The sequence below is a fragment of the Stenella coeruleoalba genome (genome assembly GCF_951394435.1).
Source record: "Stenella coeruleoalba genome assembly, chromosome: 9".
NCBI lineage: Eukaryota > Metazoa > Chordata > Mammalia > Artiodactyla > Delphinidae > Stenella > Stenella coeruleoalba.
The window spans coordinates 82,266,022-82,275,212 of NC_137155.1; positions in this window are offsets into that span (position 1 = coordinate 82,266,022).

The window sequence follows — 9,191 nt, forward strand, 5'->3', positions numbered from 1 at the left end:
ATAAAAAGTACAATAAATACACTAAAGAGTGTCTAAAAATTCTAGAAATATAGGGAAAATTATATATACAGTATATATATATATATATATATAATAGGCACAGCTGTTAGCGAGTGATCCTTAGCGGTCTCTCTCAGCCATTGGTTGGCATCCCAGTGGCCCCTCCCCTTCCCCTTCCTCTGTATAAAAGGAGCCTGAATTCAGACTGAGGGAAGATGGTATTTTTGAGGCACTAGTCTGCCATCTTCTTGGTCTGCTGGCTTTCCGATTAAAGTCGTTATTCCTTGCCCCAGCAACTCATCTCTTGATTTATTTGCCTGTCATGTGGCGAGCAGAGCAAGCTTGGGCTCGGTAACATATACATATGAAATAAACTTTAGTTTTACATTAGTAAATGTATCCATTGCTTCAAAGTTAGAGATATTTCACTGAAAAGATGTCTTGGAATTTAAAAAAATCGAACATATTATTTGAAAAGCTAAATAGCATACAATTTAAAAATCAACTTATCCTATGTTTCCTAACTTGTCAGACACGCTGCACTTAGAACAGTGACTGGCACATAGTAAGTTATAAATGTCGTTTTCCTCTGGTTAAGTCCCATTACCTTCACAGGGAGGGTCCCCTCCTCAGGCTGAACCATTCTGGTCCTACATCCCCACTCTAGAAACCCTTAAAGTAGCATGTTTCCAAAGACCTTGGTCTGCCTACACTATTCCTTGCTGTTCCTAGAGGGTGAAGTGATATGTATAGAAAGAATATTATAGACACAGCCAAAGAGAGTAAATGAGCAAGCCATACTAGAAACCACTGATTTGATAAATAACCAGAAAGCTTAATTATAGCAGAGGCTGACCACTTTTTTTTCAGTAATTTACTATATTTATTTTGTACATAGGAAATTCAGTCTCATGGTTCATAGCCAAAAGATGCAAAAGGATGTGCAGTGAAAACTCTCCCTTCCACCCCTGCCCTCCAGCTTGCTTACTTCCTTGTGTGTGTGTGCGGGGAGAGCGTGGTTTTGACTCACTGCTTGTGTCTTCTTCTGGAGATAGTCTATACACACCTAGATCCACAGTCCCTCATCCCAAATCCTTAGGGACAAATGGGTTTCAGAAGCCAGAACTTTTCAGATTTTAGACTGTAATAATAAGTGTGTACAGTACAGATTCTGTTACACTCCAGGCTCTGTCTAGGATGACCAGTCATCCCAATTTGCCCTGGACCGTCCTGATTTTAGCACTAAGTCCCATACCCAGGGAATCCCCTCAGCCCCAGGCAAACCTGACCACTTTTAAATTTTTAACCAAGTTTTTATGAATGTCTTCTTTGCCTCTGCTGCTTCTTAGCATAAATTCAAGATTGTTTTAAGGTCACTTTACTTTTCCTTTTCCCTTGGTTTTCAGATTCCACCTCTCTTTCAAACCACCGGGCAAAATGCTGTGACAAACATACCAAATTCCACATAAACAATTTTAGCACTCACTAAGAATTAACCTCAAAATAGCTATATAAGTAAAATTAGCAGGATTACCAGGGGACAGTTCAAAAGGCAATTACAGAATTCTTTCCCCGTTCTTAAAAAATTCTAGATATTCTCCTGATGTTGTCTAGGTCTCTGGAAGACATTAAATATCAGACTTACTTTTGTGAAAAATGTCTGTTTGTGTTATGTGCATGCATGTGCCCAGAGAAAATTCTGGAAGACAGCGGGCTTATAGATGATTTTTATTTTCTTCTTTTTTATTGTTTGTATTTTTATAATGAATGTGTCTTAATTGTGTAGCAGTTTGAAGTATTTTTTTTCTTTTGAAAGAAGTGCTAGTATGTTGTTTCCAGAATTATCTTGATTCTTTTCAAATTTATTTTCTGTAATCATTAGTAAAGCAGAGCTAAATTCTGTTTCAAATCTGAACAAGCTAGCTGAGTTTGCAACTAGATTGTGTGCTCCTAAAATTTTGCCTAAGGCTGTATTTTTTTCATATTTGTACCCCGGCACTCAGCACAATGTTTGATGTATAATGAGTGCCAACAGCATGTTTGCTATACTGTGTCTGAGCACTCCTATAAGCATAACTTCATTCTGGATACAAGGATGCAAATTCTTTTCACAGGTCAAATAGCTTAAACCTATTATCACAGATTTTTATCCATGGTGAGTACCCACAAAAAGTACAGTATCCTATTACACGTACATCTCCTTGAAAAGGTGAGTCACAACTCTCCTTTAATCAAGGTGACAGAAAATCTAAGACTAATAGTAGTCAAAAGTGCCAGCAGTGATCTCTACCTGAGCAACTGCTGTCACAAATACGTGGATTTCAAAATAGAGTGAATGATGAATGTAGTCTATGAAACCCAATTTATATCCAACCTCTCTTTCAAAAAGAGACAAATGCCATCTGTTTTAATGTAATGAAATCAAACCTGGAAAGAACTGATAACACTTGAAATGCAAAGTTCAATTATACTTCAATATTTTAATTTATTTTTTCGATATCGTTCCATTAAGAATTTCTGACAGACTCCCCTTGCTTGAGGAACTCATAATGGCCTTCTCCTTGCAAGGACTGCAGGTCCTCCTAAGACCCATCCCCATTAATTCTCACTGCTTGTAGACCTATAAGATTTAAGTTATGGCGTGTTGGGCTTCCCCAGTGGTGCAGGGGTTAAGAATCCACCTGCCAGTGCAGGGTCATGGGTTCGATCCCTGGCCTGGGAAGATCTCACATGCCGTGGAGCAACTAAGCCCGTGCGCACAACTACTAAGCCTGAGCTCTAGAGCCCCTGAGCCACAACTACTGAGCCTGCGTGCCACAACTACTGAAGCCCGCGTGCCTAGAGCTGGTGCTCCGCAACAAGAGAAGCCACAGCAAAGAGAAGCCTGTGCACCACAATGAAGAATATCCCCTGCTCGCCACAACTAGAGAAAAGCCTGTGTGCAGCAACGAAGACCCAACGTAGCCAAAAAAATATATACAATTAAATAAAATTTTTAAAAAGTTACATTATGTTCCAGAGGATGAGGTAGAGAGAATAACCTGAAGAAGTGAGATACATACTAAAGAATTACATTATTTTACCAATTTATATCAACCAATTCCCAAACTGGAGAAAGTTCACAGACCCAGAGCCTCTTGGGTGGATTTACCAATTTATATCAACCCAGGAAATACGTGTAGGAATAAATCCCAAGAGCATGGGATCAGGGTGAAAGAAATATAAATTTGAACCGGGCCAAACTTATTGATATGGGCTCCCTAAGTAGAGATTCCGATTTAATATGTTAGCTCAAGATGCTGCAAATGGCTCTCGTAGTTTGTTTGGTTACTTAACTGAAATCTGGACCTAAAGATGGCCTAGACTGAACGAATTTTTCTTAGCATACTATAGACCCAATGCAGCCAAAAATAAAATAAATTTAAAAGAACTCTGTGGTGGCTCTTCTCTGTAGGCCAGGTTGTCACTAAAGTGGGTTCCCTGAAATCGGTGGGCATGATGGGATCCCCAGGGTGGCAAGGGCCAGTTGGTAGCACCTAATTGTCAAAGATAATGTGGTTGATGTAATGGACAGTAGAACCAAAGTAATAATCAGAACCATCTGACCCTCAGAGATCCTTGGCATAGTGTTCCTAGAACTGAAATTGGTGGGCAGCCTACTAGTCTACTTTATTTGTGCAAGTGGGAAAGCTTTGGATCTGGTGAACAGAATTCTGACATGAATGACCACAATAGAGAATCTTAGCCCTTCAACCAATTCCCAGACTGAAACAAGTTCATAAACCCAAAACCCCTTGCATGAAGGGGAATCCAGGTCCCTTTGAAAAAGGAACCTGTTACACAATCAAAATTCTTTTACTGTAAATTTTCTTCCTAGCCTTCTCTAATAGGAACTGCAGCCATTTTCCTGGATAACTGTATATTGGGAAAGGGGAAATACATGTCTTAGGGAAAACTGGACACTGGCTCTGACTGATACTAATTCCTGAAGACCCAAAGTGTCCCTGTGGTTCCACGGTCAGAATATGGGCTTATGGTTTTCAAGCGATCAATAGAGTTCTGCCTCTGGTTTATCTCTTGGTGGGCCCGGTGAGTTCCCACAGCTACCCTCTAGTTATTTTCCCAGTTCTCTAATGTAAAGTTGTCAAAGGCACCCTCAGCAACTGGCAGAATCCCCACATTGCTTTCTTAATTCATGGAGTAAGGGCTAATTATGGTAGGAAAGGCCAAGTGGAAGCTTTTAGAACTACTTCTACCTACCAATATAGTAAACAAAAGCAACACCACATCCCTAAGATTAGTGCCACTATCAAAGACTTGAGCAGTGCAATGTCTTACGTATGTATTACTGTCCTGATATATCCCCATTCAACTTGCTTATTTGGCCTATGAAGACAAGTGAATCTTCGAGAATGGAAGTAGGTTCATGTAAACTTAATCATGTGGTGACTTGAATCATGGCTGCTGTTCCAGCTGCGGTTTCTTTGCTGAAGCAAATCAACTGATCCCCTGCACCTGCTAGGCAGATACTGACCTGGCAAATGCTTTTTCCTCTATGCCTGTTAGTAAAAGCCATCAGAAGCTGTGTGTTGTCAGGCAACAGGACCAGAATACACCTTCACTGTCCTACCTCAGGGCTGTATCAGTTGTCCAGCACTACGTCATGATCTAGACTGCAGGGACCTTGATCACCTTTTCATTCCACAGAACATCATGCAGGCCCATTACATTAATGATATCATGTTAATTGGACCCAATGAGCAGGAAGTAGCAACTACGTAGACACACTGGTAATATACATGTGTGCCAAAGTGTTGGAAATAAATCCAACAAAAATTCTGGAGCCCTCCAAAGTAAAATTTGTGGGGGTCTAGTGGCTTGGAGCATTTGAGATAACACTTTCAAGATAATGAACAGGTTGTCTCACCTGGTCCCTCTTACCTCCAAGAATGACACAATGCCTAGTGTACCTCTTTAGATTTTGGAGGCAACATATACCTCATTTGAGAGTGCTACTCTGGCCCATTTATTGAGTGACCTAAAAAAGCTGTTAGTGTTGAGTGGCGCTCAGAACAAGAGAAGGCTCTGCAGTAGGTCCAGGCTGCCATGCAAGCTGCTCTGCTACTTGTCATAAGATCTAGCAACTATGATGGTGTTGGAAGTGTCTGTGGGCAGATAGAAATACTGCATGAAGCCTTTGGCAGATCCCTATAGGCAAAACACAGCATAGACCTTTAGGATTCTGGAGCAAAGCTGTGCTATCCTCTGCAGATAACAACTCTCCTTTTAAGAAACAGCTCTGACTTGCTACTGGGCCTTAGTAAAGATTGAATGCTTGGTCATGATCCATCTGATCTGTCCTGAGCCGTCCATTCAGTGCATCCTATAGTTTTCTGGTGTGTTAATGAGGATTATTTGGTTGAAAGAAAGGGTAACTTAAACTAGCTTAATAAAGGGAATTCCCTGGCAGTCCAGTGGTTAGGACTCGGTGCTTTCACTGCCGGGGCCCAGGTTCAATCCTTGGTGGGGGAACTAAGACCCCACAAGCTGCACTGCGCTGCTAAAAAATTTAAAAATTAAAAAAAACTTAATAGAAAATCGATTTTAAAAATAACAAAGTAACTCCTAGGACCCAAGGGCAAGCAGGCAACTGGGCCTGAGGAAGGGACTCATACAACCATCTCTCTGCTCTTGTCCAAAGGTGATTCATTCACCTGCTGAAGATCAATTCTCTTTTGCTCTCTGGTCCTTATGGAAAAACATGGCTGTCCCTCAGCTACTGAGTTTACCTGTTAGAGTTTTAGCCACACAAGGAGAGAGTGACTATCCCTCTGTTTTGAGTGGGAAGGAATTGGTTGACCCAGCTTAGATGTCAGGAGTGTCTGGGTAGAGTGGATGGTGGGTGGACAAGATCACATGGTACAAAATGACTGTCACCTCTACAGATGAGATGGAGCACTTGAGGGTAACTGGGGGCGGGGTAGATGATCCAAAGGTTCCATTTAGAGTTACATACATGCCTGATTCCCCAGCTAGATTGTCAGCTCCTCAAGGGCAGTAATAGTGGCTCGTTCATCTTCACATGCATTTTTTTGCCAAGAAACAAATATTTACCGTGTGAATTTATAACCGATTCTGTTGACCTTAACTCACACATTAGGCTCACACAAACATCCAAATTAATACATACAGACATATTCTAATAGACATTTGAACACACAATAAACACTTTTGACAGATATTTTTCTAGTTTTCTCCCCATATTCTTTCTCCCCTTCTTTCCTTCTTTTCTTTTTTTTCTTTTTTCTTTTTTGTTTTTTGGCTGTACCGCATGATGGCTTGCAGGATCTTAATTCCCTGACCTGGGATTGAATCTGGGCCACAGCAGTGAAAGTGCCGAGTCCTAACCACTGGACCACCAGGGAACTCCCTCCCTTTCTTTCTTAAAAATAGAGCTTTGTTTTCCCCCCACCTTGGGGAAGTAGTAAATTATTTAATAATACTGTATTCCCAGACCCTTTGCAGCGAAGGTGGCAATGTCACCCAGTTCTGGCCAATAGATACTAGTAGAAATTGCTGGTAGACCATCTGTGAACACTTTGCGAAGGGGACGGGTGTGTCTGGGTTGCACCTTAACCTAAATATGTAATCAAGGAGGGCTCAACCTCCTGAAAGGGGGATAAACTGTCAAGCTTCAATAAGAATATACAATTTCCTATGTGGTCTTCAGAAAATGTTCTGCTTTCTTCATTAAATTTGTTTTAACTAAAATTGCTAACACTGCCAATCATATTCCCATTTCATATATGCAGTTGTACTCAGTCATATTTCAATTGTCTAATAAATTTGAAAGGAACACAATCCAAAATAAATCTGATTTAATATTCCCTTTGTTTAGGCATTCTTGAGTTATTAATTCTTCTTAGGCTCAGAATAATCTTATCCAATTTTGTCCTTCTTATTGTACTAAAAGTTCTTACATGAAAAACATAGGTAGATAATTTTAAAAACCGCAAATCTTGAGTTCATGTATGATCAGAGGTCATTTACTATGTAACAAGAGATATCTGACCAATTTTAGACCCCCTAAACCATTCTGGACCCTATCTTTTGGAATCTCATTTCTTAAAGCACCCCAAAGTACAATCTCCTTAGAAGTCATCATGCCATCCTCAACTCATTCCTGACTCCTCAGCTTTGCTTATACTGTTTCCCCCTTTAATTTAGCCAAGCCCTACCTCCTTTATAAAGCCTACTTCAATTCCTCCAACTCATTCAGCTAGCCCTCTTTCAATTCTTATTCCACTCACCATCATTACCAACAAATTTTCTCAACCTTCCCAAAGGAGATTTTAGCATGTTAGTATCCAACCAAAACTCCTTCAATAAAGCCACGTTTTCAACAATGAGTACATTCTGAGCATCCCACAAGGAACGCTCTGCTGTATGCCAGGGAGACACAGCCTCTGTCCTACAGGCATTGTGGACTAATGGCTTATTCACACCGGGGGCTCACTAGAATTCTCAAGTGGTCTATAGAGTAAACTGTAAACAATTTCCAGGCCCCCCATGATCTGTGTCCAATTTATTTTGCTAATTCTATCCCCCATTATTCCTTTTCTTTTGGTTAAAATAAACTGGGCTACTTGCCCAGTCTGTACTAAAACTGATCTCTGGGTGATCATCTAATAGAAACAGTCAGCAGCTTGGTCTTTTTCTCAGTCCTCACCTCTCTAACATTTGAAAAATGGGTATCCACCCTTCACTCACCCATTCACTCTTTAACCTCGTGTAAAATGGCTTCTGCCCACAACACCCCCTTCATACTAAAACTGATTTCCAAGTGGTCACCTTGACCTGTTAATGGCCAATCTTCCAGTAACCTGGCCTTGACTCACTTTTTTGACCCCTACCCCTGGTGCTCCTATCACCCCTATACCCCACCATAGCCTAGCCTTAGAGATTCTATCTTCCCTGTGGCTTCACTTCTATCCTTTCCCATCAGTTCTGTCCATTACCCCTAAATCAGATCCTAATTTCTGATTATGTAGACTATTAACAGTGATCTTCTAACAAACCTTCCTTTGTGCAGTCTCTTTCTCACTCTAACTGAAAAAAAAAAAAAAAGCAGGTCTTACATTATTCCCTCTTCCAAACACTTATTCCCAAATCAATTAAACACTAACTCCCCAATCTGATGTTCAAGTATTTCCAAGATTTTAACTGACTTCAGCGTGAATGGGCATCAGTCAATGTAAACTTCCACTGCTATACTCAGCATACCCTATGCTCCAGCCAAACCAGTCTGCTTATTTTTCACTAAACACGCAGTGTGCTTTTGCATCTCCAGGCTCCGGTTCACCTATTGTCCACCTGGACTACCCTTCCCCTCCATCTCTGCTATTCTAAATCTTATCCTCCCCTAATTTCACTTACCATGATATCTTTACTAACTCTCCACCAAATGTGTTATAGTTATTTGTGCAGTTATCATACTTCCTGACTGGATTGTAAATACTGTTCAAACGAAATACTGCTTTGAGTGAGCCCTTCTAGGTGTCAACCTGTGCTAAGTGACTTGCATGCATTATCTCATTTAATCCTCACATCAATGTTGTTAGGCTATAGCACCCTCCGCATTTAACATTAAAGAAAATGAGGCTCAAGGAGATTAGGTAGTTTGACCAAGTCATGCAGCTGATGAGGTTGAAATCATTGTTTTAGTCCGTTCAGGCTATAACAAAAATGCCATAAACCGAGTAGCTAACAACAGAAATGTATTTCTCAACAGTTCTGAAGGCTGGGAGGTTGAAGATCAAGGCACCCACAGATTTAGTGTCTGGTGAGAACCCACTTCCTGGTTCATAGGCAGCTGTCTTTTCACTGTGTCTTCACAGGGCAGACAGGGTGAGGGAGCTCTCTGGGGTCTCTTTTATAGGGGTACTAATGCCATTCATAAAGGCTCCATTCTTATGACTTAGGCGTCTCCCAAAGGCTCCACCTCCTAACGCCATCACCTTGGGGTTTAGGATTTCAACGTATGAATTTGGGGAGAGAACCAATTCAAACATTGTCTACAGCATTCATGTTTGTGTTACGTAGGCAGCAGTGTCCATCACCTGCACTGCTCTCAACCGGTGTGGATCGGATAAGCGTGTTAAAAACTCTGTCTTCATGTAGATCAAGACTTA